Raw genomic sequence first — 16,573 nt, 5'->3', positions numbered from 1 at the left:
GCTCATCCCTGAAGCACTGTTATGACTTCCAAATTAATAATAATAATAATAATAATAATAAAATAAAAATCTGGAACATTTTCAGTGCTTAGGCAAAAAGGTTATTTTCCTTTTTCCTTTTCCTCTGTGCATATGTGTGCGAATTAAAATGAAGACTCCTCAGTACTCCCTGGTCTTTTTCTGGCCTCTCTCAAGTCATGGGAGCAGCTTTGCAATCTGACTTGAGTGACAGTTCTCGTAGAGCATGGAAAGGACTCTGGGCACATAATAAACATATAGTCAGGATATACACTATAGTACACCATTTCTGCTACTGGACCTTTCCTACGCTGTCCCTTCTCTCTTTGGTCAGGAAAACAAATGAATGAATAAAAAACATTTACAGTTTATGAAGGCAAATATTCTGGCTTTAGTTACTGTGCTGAAAGTTTTCATGTGAAAGCTGATGAAATTATTACTTCATCCATTCTCATTTTTCTTTTTTTTTTTTTTCTCCAGAATCTCTACTTTGAACCATTTTTATTTTGAATTTCATCATGTTTCATCACTCACATTTAGATTGCAGAACAGGCATCTGCTCTGTTTTAGACTTGGCAAAATACCATATAAATTTATGTGTACTGCCTCATTTTAATAATAATATTGCATTTAGTTCAGATAATTTTATTATTTCAATAACTATGCATTATATGAAATTGGTGCCTTCTTGTCTGTGGATATTATTTTATTACGTTAAATATTCATCAGTTTTAGAAAAGTAAAATAAAACTGTAATGCAGAACAGTAGCTTTTCTTACCTCTGTTTTATTCCATGACTTTTTTTTTACATTAATGCTTGGAGAGCCAACTGTTGGTCAGATATTTCTTCAGAAACATCATTTGGTGTTCAGGGAAATTTAGGACAGAATAGAATTTGACATTTTAATAAAGAAATGTGGCTTTGTGCTGCAGTCATCATGCTTGACTAGAAAACAGCAAACCAAGCAGAGATGATGATAGTTTTTGTTTTGTTTTGTTTGTTTGTCCTTTAACTTAAATCCAGTAATTTGCAGAATTTTTGTAGTTCTAGGACCTAATTTGAAGGTGAAATTGTGGCTGAAAACTTTTATAGTTACTTATTCAAAAGCACAGGGTTCAATCTGCTCTCGGAATGATATTCTCAATGCTGTATTATGTCAGGATATTGCAAGTACTGGGACAAATTTTGACTTTAGGATAGAATTATGAACTAAGGCACACCCCTCCAGCCATACTACCACTTCACCCATTCCAAACATACCACCACCTTATTTCATTTATTGTAGCATTACCACATTCTTCATTCCAGATAATCTGTATACTTCAGATAGAGAAAGATGTAGTTTTTTAGAATCAGGAAAAAAAATTGATTTTGTTCTTGGGATACTCTTTGAATCACAAACAGAAAACTCAGTTTTAAAACAAAGTCTTTAGTAAGGTAAACATGCTCTAAAATAAATCTCTTATCATCTGTTCTATCAAAAACATATCCTCATGTGTCAGAACTTCAGCTCGTTACATTAAACTGTTCTGCATAGGCTCAAAAAGCTTCATGATAACATTGAAAGTTGCAATAAAACAGTCCTAAGTTTTCAAGCTGGAAATCTTATTTTTAGAAAGAACATCTGTGAATGGTCATTATTCAACACCTGTGTAGGTCAGCATGTAGGTCAGTATTTTCAGGTGTTGGTGCTTAACATATGTGGGCTCTAAAACTTGCATGATGTAAATCTTGTTGGAGGTCAGAGAGTGTGTGCTGTACTTGACATTTGGCAAATCAAATCACTTTAAAACACAAGATGATTTTCAGTGACCTTGAGAATCAGTGGCTTTTCTTGTAGGTTCAGCCCATTACCACAGGAAACTGTAAGGGGAGAGATAGTGGCTACTCAGTGTATAAACAAATCAGTCTAATTTTAATAAGGATCTTATTAAAATATGAGTCTTATGTCTTGGCCTCAGCAATCTAGTTCAACAATTTCTGAAGATGAATAGACTTATTGCTGGGGATTTGGGGGCTTTGTTTGTTTGTTTCAGGAAGGATTGAATTTTTTTTATCTACAGATTGCTTTTAATGCTTTTTTTGTTTGTTTGTTTGTTTGCATGGTGGGAAAATATTCTTATTTTCACTCCCATTTCTTATGATGCTTTATGGATACTTCCTGTGCAATAATGATCAGTTATAACTCTGCACTAGCAGCAGCCTTTACCTAGGTAAGACATCAGGGAGCTGGACAATAATTTTTTACAAACTTCTACTTAAAACTGGAACAAACGCCAGACATCACAAGTTCCATGAGGGCCAGACTAATCCACTTGAGCATACAGTGATTTTGAAATGCTTAGCATGTAGTACCATAATGTAATGATCCTGGTATTATTTTGCACTTCATTGTAATTGGTGAGTGATTGTATGTTGTGTTAGGCTCATAAGAAGGCCATCAAGATATGGTGATTTAACGTTGGCAAGCAATTTTTATGTCTGAATGCTCTTGAGTTTGAAGTTTATTGCACTTCTGTTGATTTGGTCAATTGTTATGAGAATACTCCTCTAGAGGTTTGTTTTCTCGCTATGTTATGTCTCTCAGTTTAAGATGAAGCTCCTTTCTTTTTATTTGAAAGGGAATTTTTGCCTCAGTTTTATAAGTAGTTTGATGGTAATAAGAGCACCCTTCCTTGAGCATGAGTAAATGGTTGCACATAATATTTTTCAAATACCAGACTGCCACAGCAATGTAAATGTCAAGGGTATGAGCACATCCTCAGACAATCAGCCTTAGTTTAGTTTAATTTTGTCTTTTGTCTTTTGTCTTTTTATTTTAAGAGATAGGTGGAATCTGCTGTCCCAAAGGAGAGAATTGCTTTTGGAAGTAAGGAAAGGGCGCTTTTTTGGACACTGTATCTCTAGTTCCCATTTATCTAAATCTACATATTAGCACTAGTGCTTTCTCTGTCATTTTCATAATGCCATTTACGTAGGGGCCTTGAAATTGTCTTCACACTGAATCTGAAGGTTGGCATCAGTTCTTCATGTGTTACCCTGCAGTTGAAACTCACAGCAGAATGATACCACTGTAACACTGGGAGAACACTGCTGTGGTTGCGGTCCTGGAGGTTGGAGGCGTGGTGAACTGGCAGTGTGATGTCTGGCTTCAGAATCAGGGGAGAATTCATCTGAGAAAGAGCAAGCTGCTGATAGAAAATTCTTTCTAGCGCTCATCCATAAATGGAACTAGAAATGTCAGAAACCAGGACATCTCTTGTAAATGGTAACTTCAGCCTTCTTGGTATGTAACATGATAGCAGTTTATGACTTATTTGGTTAAGTTCCTATCAGCTAGCTCTTGGTCAGAAGTAAAAGCATTAAAATATGTTCTACATTACAGTGATGTGAATTTAAGGGAACTCTTTTAAATGTGAACGTAACCTGACTTTAATTTTTTTTAAGAATTAGACAAGTGCCTCTCAGCTCTTTTGGGGAACTGCTGTTTCCAAAGTCAGTAGCTCTCCTCTTCATACTCATGTTCAGGGCAGTATTTTCAAGGAAGGCCTTGAAAAGAGGGTGAAACCAGGATGTCATTGGTCATGTAGAAACACAGAAAATCACAAAGCAACTTGGAAATAAAATGTATTTCAGATTGTAGAACATCTATGACCATAGAAGGGTTTATTCAGCAGTTAAATGCCATTTTAAAATATTGAACTTAAAAGGCACCACTCAGTAGTTCTCTTTCTAGTAGTTAGCTCTGATTACTTTATCACAAAACTGCACTGGAATTGTTCCCTTGAAGCCAGAAAATAAATCTATTTTATTTTCCTCTGTTTTATTTGATGCTAGTCTGTCAGTGCAGATCTGGTCTACCCTGTTGCTTTCACCTGTGAAAGTATTTTCCAGCAACAATAAATGATACCAGGATGTGGTTTCTCATAAAAAAAACACATGCTCTGCCAACAGTGGCTCCCAGCTGGGAGATTGGCTCTGCCAATCCTAAGGTACAATCCTAAGGTAACAGTCTAAGACACTTTCAGTGCTCTCTGTGTGGCTTTAGTTTCTCTTGTAAGCTGATATTTTGGTTTAAATACAGTAGGTATTTGGCAGTCTTTGTTTCTTTCAAACATAAGGGGAACCTGTATGTAGAAACCCACTTAAAACTTTTTGGTTGGATGTACGTCAGTTATGAACTTTCCTGCCAATCGCTTATTTTTGAAGGAAGGAATTCTGAAGTTTTCTGAGTTGAAAACATCAGAAACTGCAAGTGACAATGATGAAAAAAGATAAAAATCTAAAGGCGGTGAAGCCCATCTAAGAATGATTTTACTGGTGCAGAGAATGAAAAGATAGCATCTTTGACACAGAGAAAGAAGTTTCAGGTTTAGTTTTAGAACTTCTGTATCCTGAAAACACTCTTAAAAAAGAAAGGCTATAATAGTGACTAGTGTTTATCTATTTTTTTCCTTAATGTGAAAGTTGTAGCTTCTTTTTTTCCTTTAGAAAATTTCCAACTCTTAGCCAGCACTGCTTATTTTTTCCACAGTAGTGTTTTAACTTGTAGTCTGCCTGTTATCTGCCTTCTCTTTCACATGTAAAAGCATGTTGCTCCCTGCACCTTGTTACTTCTTGGTAAGATGCTGAACTGTATTTATTTCTATCCATTTTTTTTTCATTTGTCAGACAGCAACAGAACAAGTAAAAAGTCCTACAGTTAGTGTGCCATTTGTTCATTTACTTGCTCTACTCTAATGTCATTATCCTAGTAGGACCAATAGTGTTACTAGGTATGAATAAGAAAGCAGCATTATGCTTCCTAATCTATCTGAAATATCAATACAGAATCATCTCAGCTTCTAAAGGAAGAAAATGATTGACTGCTTTGTTGTTTCTGGTTATTTAAATTAAAAATTTCAAGTGGAAGTAGTGAAGACTGTTGATATGTTATCCAGAATTCAGAGGAAATCAATAAAAACCTTAATGACCTCCCTACACTGTTCTTTAGATTGTGTTAGTCACATCTTGAGAGAGCACTGTGGCCATCAATCAAGCAAACAAATTACTTTATTTTCATATTGTCAACATGGTGGCAGCCCTTGCTTAATCTTTCCAAGCTAGTTCTGAAATTCTACATGAAAAATAGAACAGGAAAAAGATTCTGAAAGGATGATGAACTTGAGAGAATATACAACCAGTAATTCAGATACCAGATGAACTTTAGAAAACCAATTTGTGTTCTTTCCAAGAATAGGATCATCTAGTTATGTAACCCTGTGCCTTCTCACGTTGAACCTGGAGAAGAGTTAAAATGAGCAGAAAGATTCTGTAACAACCATACAAGTGTAGACTAAGAACACATGCTGTCCAATTTTTGAGATCCCTGTGGGTTACAATGAATATAAAATACTCAGAATAACAATTTTTTAATCCAAAATTTTGTTGTAATTGGCTTGGATATTGCCTTTACTTCACCTTAAGATACTGTTTGCTCGGAATGGATGCCATATTTGAAGAAGGATCACCTTATTCTCATGTTTTATATTCTTAATTAAGCATTTCATTAGCTATTTCTAGAGAGAATAAAAGGAAAAGACTGTTTTCTCTAGAGATTGTGGAGCCTTTTGGTCCATTTTCTTCTCTATCTATGATAAGTTTTTGGATGAATTTGACCCTCAAATGTGAGGGCTACTCCAAAAGTAGTGTCTCCAAAATTAATTACTCCAAAAGTATTTTTTTTTCTGTAGAAATCAGAGCTTCAACACAAATACATGTTGCCTTCTCTCTCCACCACCCCCAGTAGTATTTCTTTCTCCTCTGAAGTGATGCTGGCAAGCCAGTTTGGTGCTCTGGGATCAAATTAAAGATAGTTTCTTTGATCCCAGGGGACTGATTACCTGAATTTCACTGCACAAAACGTTCAGTTTCTAACAAGAGTTATTCATTAAGGTCACAATCCAAATTCCTGATTTAGCTGAGTAACTGTTTTCCTATTTATTGGTGCAAGCCTAGTTTGCAACTGAAATGTTTTTAATGGTTGGTTTAATGAAGGAAGAAGTTTTATTACAGGAGAAAAACAAACAAAAACTCACTATGAACAAAAACTTATAGTACCATAGTTTTCTTCTGCTTTCTGCTCTGTTTTTAGTTTATAAATCAGTGATCCTATTTCTTTTTCCTTTTTTTTTTTAATTTGTATTCTTTATCCACTTGTTTCACCTGCAAGCCTGACCTGCATAGAGTCATTTTGTTCCTAAATTCATGACTTAAGTTAACAAGTAACACGCTGAATTAATGAGTTATCCACTGCACATTGTGTGCTAGAATTGACTTTAAAATCATAAAGCAGCTCACTTAGAATTATATGTGTTTTTTGTGACCCAGAGTTATATCCCATGTGTATGCTTTGTAGACTTTTCTCTATTTAGGTGATTTTAAATAGTTAAGGAAAAAAAATTGATATAGTGTACTATGCTAGTTTTGAGTATCTCAGTAGATGTGGAATTCGTGTATTTCTTTGAAGAGAAATTCAGTAGCTTCCCAATAGTAAGTCCAAGAGTCCAAATTCATGTCATCATGCCCTCAGCTTCAGAAGTAACTCCAAGTCTCTGCATTTCTTCTGCCACCTGTTATAGTTACTTTATATGCCTGAGCACTGTGAGCTAAAATGCAGGTTTATTGATTAGCAGGAGCCACATGTGTATATACGTGTTAAAATCAACTACAACATCAACTACCCCTCATGATCCTTAAATGCAGATAAAAGTTTATTATCTTAATGTAGGGACGTGAACTGAATCGCGGTGAAAAGCTAGAAGGGCTGTCATCGTGTTAAAGATCATGATGGAAATCTGAGTTGAGATTATTGAACCTAGCTGGACAAGGTGATTATGACCAGGAGAATAAAACAGTGAAGAGTTGGTAGGAATATTAGGGTTGTGTGGATAAGGTGGATGCAATAACGATCCTGGAGGAGAATGATGAGGTGAAGGTAAGAACAAGACATGAGAAATGGATAGAAGATATAAATCTGGCTGAGTATTGGTGCTGGTTAGAGAAGTCACACAACGAAAACTGGCAATGAAGTTATTCAAGGCACAGGACATTTTTACTTAGGGAATAAATTAGTGGTAAAGAAAATAGAAAACAGTTTTGCATGTTATTCCTATATTAGATAAATCTGGAGTGTGAGTTCTCTACTTCCTTAAACACGAGGTGAAAGATTGCCTTCTAATTAAAGCAACTGTAAGCAGCTGAGACAACAGCCCTCACTGTGCCTCTGATAGGATTTGGATGATCATAGGAAGTCACTTGAACACCCATATACTCTTTATTTTTGGAGTCCTTGTCTCCAAGACTTTGGTAGATACTTCAAGTGGCCAGAGGAGCAAGTGGGTTGATGGATCTATGAAATAAGCTGTTAATATTAGTGTGAAAGGTTGGAGGCATCATGGAAAGAAAACACTGCCTAATTTAATTTCTTAAATGGTAAGACAATAGACCCTAAAAGGCAGATGAAAGAGAGATTCCCTCACAAAGCAGTTCAGATTAGAGGCAAACTGAAAGATAAGAGCAATAATACTGGCAAAAATCTTTCTGAATTTTTGTTCTGATTGTTTGGTCTGAAAGACTTCCTCCCTGTGAATTCTTCTGGTTTATTGAAAGGTCTGACAGATTGTATGCTGGAAAATGCCTATCATTCTTACAGGTTGGATATTTGGACACATTACTATGGAGGTAGCTTTGACATATCTAGAAAAGCCATGATCAAACTGAAACACTTTTCCTCCACGCCATTTTCAAGTATCAATGTGGTTTCTTGTCCTTGGGATAACATTAAAGGGGTTGAGATTTCACAAGAAGCTAAAAAAAATGTTAGTGGCTTTCCTCATTTGCATGGTAGCATGTATTTTTAAAATAGAAGTTTTCCAAGCTAAATACTTGAATAAGACTCCATGAAGCAGGCAGACTTTTTCCCAATGAACTGGACGTCTGTTCAGGAAAATACTATTAATAGAAATTTGCCTAATATTGGTACATCAGTCAATGTGATGCCATTATCTCAAACATCCTCATAGCTATTCTAAAATATGCTGGTTCTTATCACTTTCAGGGCTTTGTAGATGGAAAAGACTTGCAATATTTCTACCAGAACAGAGAAATTCTAAATGATGTGGAAGCTGAAGAACTGATTATTGTTCTCATGTTTGCTTATATTAGTACACTCTCAGACTTCTTTCAGGAAGGGTATTTGTCTTTTTCAGGCTCGATTATTTTTGAAGTGTTAAATTTTAAAGAGTCAATGCAAACGAATCTCCTGCTGATTTCTCATGGATATTGGCTTGCAAAAGAGAAGTTACTCTATTGGGATTAATAAAAAATTCATCAGAAGTTGCTGCCATTTTGTTTTCACTTCTTCATGATCTCAGCCATATTCTGACATAATCTCATTCTGGTGACAGAAAAGTCAAGGTGTATAAACCAAGAGGATCAATGATCAACTGCTGCATGGTTGGAATGCAAGAGTACAGAAGATGTGGTGGCTCTAAAATAATCCACATTTTAACATGACAGGATATTTTCTCTATTAGCTTCTGCTAGTATGATTCAGTTCAGATAAGAGCACTAGTAATCCTTCCAGTAATGTTCAGAAAATTTAGATCAGAACTCAAAACAAAAATCTCCTTTATTATTTGTCTGGATTTGAGTACATTATTTTTATAACAACTGAATAGTTTACATCACTAGTTTGCACTCGTACACGTCAGTTTAGGTCAAGCTTATTGTTTATTACAATTAAAATTAGTTCAGTTCATTCTAGGCAACTGGGGAGTTGAAGTAGAAAGCAAGAAAAAAAAGTTTTTTCCTCATTGTTTTGTTGAATGTCTTACCTTTGATGCACAGTTGAGTAAATAACATTCCTGCTTGGCAGAAATTCTTAGACCCATTACATTTTCATAACTACTGATCTGCCTTAAACAGATCCAGCTGTGATTTTATGCATGCAAAAATTTATGTCATGATCTTTAAGCTATTTTGAATACGTAGCTTTAGATATGTTCATGATATTTGTTTCTGATAACCTGGAGTAATTTAAACACTTCCTGACTGATCCCTTCCAGGTACTCTATAGAGTTATATAATATCTTCCAGATGTAGAGGACAATTCAGACTTGTTACCATTCATGAAGCTGGATCTAGACTCACTGTTTACCAGTGTGCAGTCTTGGTTGTGATTTTTCCTTGTGGTATCTACTGTGCATGCAATGTTGAATCACTCTCTGACTCAGAAATCATCCACGTGGTCTTGCATTTTGATGACAGATGGAGTAAAGTGAGATGTGGGAGAACACAGAGAGCAAAAGATCAAACTGATGTAGGTTGAGTGTTATTCAGATCTTAAAAATGATTAGAGGCATTTCAGTCTAGACACCTTTGGTCTGGCTTTTGTAGATGCTTTCCGATTTTTGGTTGTACAAAGTTTATACAAACCACTTGAACATGAAAATTACATGATACAAAAGAGTTTTAGATATCTCATTTATTTTCAAGAAACAGATATAAATTCTGCTAACTGCTTGGCATATTTCAGTTTAGATGTCCAGTGCTTATCCGTCCTTTGCTGCAAAACATGCTAGATGTTTTTCTAGATGGAACCAGATATTAAAGACAAAATATCACTGAGTTTGTAAAGACGGTGATTAGGGTCCAGGTTGTAAATCAGATCTTCAGGAATGTGGAATGTTTCAAGGAACAGCATTAAGATTAAAAAAAAAAAAAATCTTCTCTGTTCTACCTGTATAAAAAAAATTTTCTCCCAACTTTTTCTAAAGTATAAGTGATGAATGATAAAAAGCTAGCATGAAAGTGTGCCACTTTAAACAATCAACATTACCTCTGTCTGTTTGGATTATGTGAAGAAAACACTGGAATTTTTCCTAAGGCAATATGACTGGAAGATCCTTGACACCTGCTTGTGTTCTGAGCCACTGAATATAATCCCTTTATAAACAGGGAGGCTACACTTAGAGTACTTACTTCTCTTACAGATGTATCAAGGGTGATACATTCATTCCTGAGTAATAGATCACTGTTTTGAATTTCAGAGGCTATCTGGAATATCATGGAGACCAGGACTTTGTGCTCAGTGTCTCAAAGATGTCAGTATCTCATGAAGTTTGATTTACTTCTTAAGCAAACAGTAAACAGCATATTTGTTTAGCTGGAGAATGTGTACTAGGCATAGTTTTTCTGACCAGTGCCATGTTCCATCTCAAAGACACAAGTTTTGGACCCACAGAATAGGCTAAGGATTGATTGGATATCTGTATTTTCCTCTTTTTGACAGTTCTATTTCATTTCTCTTTTTCATTTGCTCAACAACATTAACCTCCCAAAATATGCTATTTTTGAGATTGTTTTTTTTTTTTCTTTACACAGCCAATGGCCTTCTGAAGTTTATAACAGATTATGAAGTCCATTAAAAGGAGAGTATTGGTCATTTTTGAGTAAATTCCTTCATGCCAAATAAGAACTATTAAAACAGGGAAGATGTATTGGTTTTGATATTTGACTACATCATGTTTTAAAAATGTCAGGTCATTATTCTGTCTTGGTTCAATGAGTGTTTATAACATCTAAATATAAAACAAAAGCGAAAAAATGCTTCCAAAAATATACATATGTGTGCATCTCTGTGTGTATTTGTGTGCATATAGTAGCTTATGCTGTTGTCACATAAACTGACTATTCAGCTATAATATTATGCAGTTGAATGATAATTGCAATGCCAAGAATTGGGGGTTATTTAAAAGGTGAATGAGTAATGGTGAAATGGCTTAGAAGAGCATCTTAAATTCATAATGGTCATTCACATAAATAACACTTTACCATTTCCCATCTGTCATCCTCTGTGAAGATTTGTGGTACCCTTTGATCAGATGACTTGTCCTTGAAGTACAGTTAGCATTCTAGTGTGAAATATCAACTGTTCTGCTGACAGAATGAGTTCAGTCAGCAAGCATCAAACACTCTGTATGGCACTTATCATGGGAACTAAGAATAAAATAGTTTTAGCCCCCAGGCAGAGCAACCTGCACTAATAAGTGTCGCATTAGGATTATGAAAGCCTTAATTTTTAAAATTGAATTCATTCTGGTGGCAACAACATAGTTCAAAATAGTTCAAGCAAAGCTATGAACTATCGTTGTCTGATAATCTCTCCAAAGAAGTCACCTCGTGACTAACAGAAGACTTCTGTTACTTCCAACCCCCCTGCTCTTTTTTTTTTTCCCCAAGTAATTCCTGACTTTAGTTCTAAATCTTTTTTTCTCCACAACTTTACATTTTGTTTAGTTTGGTCTATGTTATAAATGGAAAAGTAAGTAATAATGCTGATGGACAGCAGACGAAACAAAGCTAGAATTTTTTAATGAAAGCAAATTAACATAATTGCATCTCTCCTAACAGAATACACAATTAATGTGATATCTGCTCAGGTTTTAGAGTTTTCTTGATGACCTGATACTTGAAGGAAATGAATATGTAGTATGTACTCATGAGTCAGAGGATATCTCTACAGAAGTAATCCAGTACCGAAATGTCTATATAAATCTGATTGAATTCATTGACTTCAGGATGAACAGTTTTCATCTTGATGCGCGTAGGCCCCAGATTTGCTGTGGGGCAGCTGAACCCTGCAAAATATCTCACAGCTTTTACGCTTTTATCATCCACAGCTTCTTTCTGGCTCAAATGCTGAGCTGCCTTTGTGTTAAAATAAGGTCACATACACGGTGTACTTCTGGCTTTTCCTTCCCACACAAAGCCAAAAGTAGTTTCTACAGACGTTTGGAGCCAGCAAACACTTCCACTACGTACAGTGTAACTCTATCTTTAAAGTCAATTCTGTCCCTTTGCCTTTTCTAAAATAGCTTGCTTACACTGATGGTGATCAAAGCTGTCTATGGAGCTGACCTTGAAGAAGCCTATGATGCTTCTTGTATGGAACAGAGAATACCTGGAACACACAGAATGCAAATGCAAATAAGGATGATTTTTTTTTTTTTTTAAGCAGAGTATCAGTTGCTTCCACAGTGAGATTGCCCCTACTACAAGCATTAAAACTGGAGATTTCTTGCTCATGTAGAATACTTGGAATGTATGCAGATCTTGTGTCAAAACATAAACACTCCAATGGGAGCTATGCTGCTTTTGACACAGTAAGAACAAAATGAGAAAGGATTTTCATTACTTTGTTACATGCAATCATCTTTCATTCTGATATTAGCTACAGTTTTTCTTTTGCCTGTTTAGGAAGTTGAAATGACTTCTTGGTTTACTTATAAATTTTAAACATAATTTGGATGTAGATCAAAACATGCCTTTCAGTTTGTTCATTCAATACACTTTTATTTAAGTTGTGCATATGGATATATGCACTACAACCTAGTTCTAAATACCTGAGGATGCATTTCTTTGTGACTAAGTATGAATGCGATATAGATATTATGAATATTCTAAATTGTCCAGCGTCAAACTTAGCTAATGAATAGAGCTGTCTATGAATTTTGCTGCCAGCAAATAAATCTTTCCTTAGATGTCTGGATGACCATGAGTAGAAAAGTATTTTAATAAAATATTCAGTTTTTTTTCAATAGACTCAAACTTATGCATAAATAATCGATCAATTTTATTTCTTACAAATATAATCTTCTTAGTTCTTTGTTCCTTTTCTTCAGAAAATGAAAGATCTTCATAGCTTACTCAGTAGGGAACTGGTACGTTATTTCCACTGAGACTAATATGATATTAAAGAACAATATTAAAGAACAACTGGTATATCAGTGACATTACTCAGATATCTGGACCCCATCCAATCCTCTTCATAATTCCTAGATGCCATGAGATGTGCTAGTGTTGATTTTCTTTTTTTCTACTCTTTCCTCAGAAGCAATTGAAGTGGGGAACTATTCGAAGATCAGTCAGTTTCCCACAAAAATTCATCACATTATTTTCCTAGTAGTTTCTTCCCACAAAAGTCTCTGGAGGAGGAAAGGGAATATACTAACAGGAATGAGTGCGCTTAGCCCCCTGTGGTGGTAATCACAATTGTAGTCATGTTTTTGAAAGGATGGTGGCAGGACAGGAGGGATGTGTCAATCCCTACTCACATAAAATAGCTGGAAAATGAACAATTGAGAGATTTTTTTTTTCTTGAATCACCATAATATATTCATTATTTATGATGTTCATCATGGTGAGATGCATTTATGTAAGTTATTCTTGAAATAAACTTCTGTGCAGGTGAGAAAAAACTTCAGATATTCCTTTATATGGCATTTTTTCCCTTAGTAATCCGTTAGTTGTTGATCACAGATCATTGCTGAAACTTCAGTTCCTCACAGTCTAGAACAGTCCATGTGGGGAAATTTTCAGGAATGAAGCAAGGCTTCTATGTTATAGGCAGTTTTCCACATGATAAGGGACAAGAGAAAGTTGGCTTACTTCTGAGAGACTAATTCTATTTCAATAGGGCTGATTACTTTAACTCTGTTAGAACACTTAAGATATGAAATATGAGAAATTAAGAGCCTGGAGTACACAGCCTTTTAGCAAGATTTTGTATACATAAGTCTTCTTATTATATTAATTATAGTACGTGTGTCTGTTTTGCCTATGTTCAGTTAGAGCTTTCTTTCACTTAGTGGCGTGGGTTCAAGATGCTGTATAAGTCATGTATGTTGGATGAATACTTTATGTTTTTTCAGACAAAAACTGCATCAAAATTTCCTCGTGTGGCTTAAGGTCACAAGAGGATGAAAATTCTCAGCGTTGAGATTCTAAAACTGCTGCAAAAGGGTGCCTTGAAATAAAGTTTAAGTGGTTCCCTGTTGTGCCTTCATCTTGCTTGTGAATGTCTGTGCTTTTGTTGGTGCAGACAAAAGTTGTCAAACTGAAGTCTTTTTAAAAGCTGGGGAAGGGAAAGAAAATAGTCTCTAAACTCTTCTGCTTAGGAAAGTAGAAAGGCCCACACTGGCTGGGGTCCTCAGACTCAAAAATTTCCTTTGTGTGCCATTCTCAGAGGAATAGATGAAGTTGAACAATGGCAGTGCACCCTTGTGGATACAAATTATATTGTTGTTACTCCGCAGGGAGCTACATAGTTGTCTGTATTGCTTGCTGTAGCACCTTAAAGAGCCTGCATATCAAAATGGATTTTGTTTACTGGGAGGAATCAGTAGAAACTGAAAAAGGTAAGAATTCCTTATGCAACTCACTTAAATGAAGCTTCTCCATTCCACCAATGGTAAAGGATCAGGATTTCTTTTAAAATCAGACTGAATTTTATTTTATCAGTTAGAAATGACTGTGTAACTAAAGCAGTGTTTAGTTTTATGTTTAGCCTAAAAGAAATGATTCTGTGCATGAAGAAATGATTCTTCAGAATGAAACAGCCTGGCTGAAAGCTTCAATAGAAGGATCACTGAGGTACAAGAGAACTACTGTCAATTTTAGTCTTTTTATAAATATAATTTTAAAAGCGAGACAAAAGATCACTTGATGACAAAATCTAGAAGTTCTGTACCAAATCAGAAAAGAAGTAGATGTGGTTTGATTATTTATTTTCTTATGGCAGTGACTTCATTACAAGAGCAATGGTATAAGAGTGGCAGGCATAGAGTATCATATTTGGATGCACTGCACATCTAGGAATTAGAGTATTGAAAATAAGAGCGTGCATAACAAAGTACATGGCCTGTATTTTGGTTACAGAATAACTAGATAAATGAAGATCATGAAATGGTTTGGTTCATTTATATGCTTAAAGAAATAAAACACAAAATGTTATTACTCTTCCGTTTGAGTTAATTTGAATTTCATTGTATTGGCATCAGGAGACTGACATGTCTAAATATTACCTGACTAATGAGATTTTCGCAGATCTATCATTATGATTGATAACCAGCCCAGAGAGATATTTAAGTAGGGATAACAGTAAAAGTCATGACTAGACCTCTGATCTGCTGATTAACAATTCTGTGGTAGAGCACAGTTTCATCATGTAGACATAGAACAAAGAAAATCCACAGATCAATGTCTGGATAATCATAGATTTAAGTTTAATAGAATAGTAGGAACAAAAATTGCATGTCCCATCTCACAAAGTCTTCTGATGAATATTTACAAACTCTGAAACTAAAACTGCTTTAAAGAAATGAGTGCTAGAAGAATATGGACAGAAGAGAAAATAGAAATGAAAAAAAGAAAAGAAAAGAAATTGACTTGTATGGATGCAGTCTTCACTTAGTGAGACTCTACATCCAAATATTCATGATATATTGGACTCTTCTTTCATCTGTGTGAATGGTTCCTGAAACTGAGTTCCTCTGTTCTCATTCTAAGCAGCCTGGATGAAAGACATTTACAGTCTCAGTCACCTATATTACTATGCCTGAAGTAATACATTCATAATAAGTATTCTAAAATACGAGCTCGTTTCTGAGCTCTATGAAGCTATTCACAGTCTGTGCGATTAGTATCCCTTTGACTGTAAATAGTATACCCTTATGTAGTATTTGAGACTGTGAATTCTACCATATAACTAGGTCTACGTAAATCCTTCATTGCTATCCATTTTTGCCATGCTGTTTCTTTGTTTAACTCCTCAGGGTTTCAGTAATATAATGCATGTTTATGGAGTTGCCATGTATGAAAATCTAATGTGGAAAGTGCTTTTTATCCTAAGATAGTGTTCATCATTTTCCTTAAAATGTTTGCAGATACAACACATTATGAAGGAATAATCATTCTTTTTTAATCAATAAGTAATTATAAAATAACATTCAGATTCCAGTGAATTGCACAAATGAAATATTACCTTTTGCCCCTTGTGTGATAAGACTCATGATTCTAGATTCTTTTTCCCAATGATGTGCCATCAGTGGAACTGTCAGTTTTTCTTTTGTAGCCAAGTATGTGGCTCTGAGTCTTCGAGTTCCATGTGTCATGATTTTTACCTATGATTACCCAATCCAAATGCTATAACTTGCACTGCATAAAATGTTATATGAATGAACATGGATCTAATGCAGTTTGATTTGTAATAGTAAGAGAATAATGTAAGGATACTAAAACCTAAGGCTGTCTCATGTTGTGACACATTTTTGCACCAAAGGAGAAATAAGTATGTTTCTGTGATATAACATGATAAGACAGAATATTGAATTTTAAAATTAAATTTTACTTTATCAATTTATTTCCATCTTAGTTATTGTTTTAAGATGTTTCTTATTAAGTTTAATTCTACTTAAATACAATTCAAGAATTGGTTCTAAGTATGTAATTAAATCTTATCAATATTATAATGGATATTTCAAATATGAATTCTTTGAGTTGCATACATGTTCTGTACTGGATTGTGCTTCAAACAGTCCTGACATAAGCTGTAGTAACAAAGAAACATGTTCCCAAGGCAAAGTAAACTGAGACATGGAATTTTGGTAAGGTCACTCATCCCCAGCAAGTTAACTGTGATGGGCATAACAAATTATTTTTATTCCCATATCA

This window comes from Gallus gallus, chromosome 4 (genome assembly GCF_016699485.2).
Source record: "Gallus gallus isolate bGalGal1 chromosome 4, bGalGal1.mat.broiler.GRCg7b, whole genome shotgun sequence".
NCBI lineage: Eukaryota > Metazoa > Chordata > Aves > Galliformes > Phasianidae > Gallus > Gallus gallus.
The sequence above is the reverse complement of the archived record's forward strand: the minus strand, read 5'-3'. Positions refer to the sequence as shown.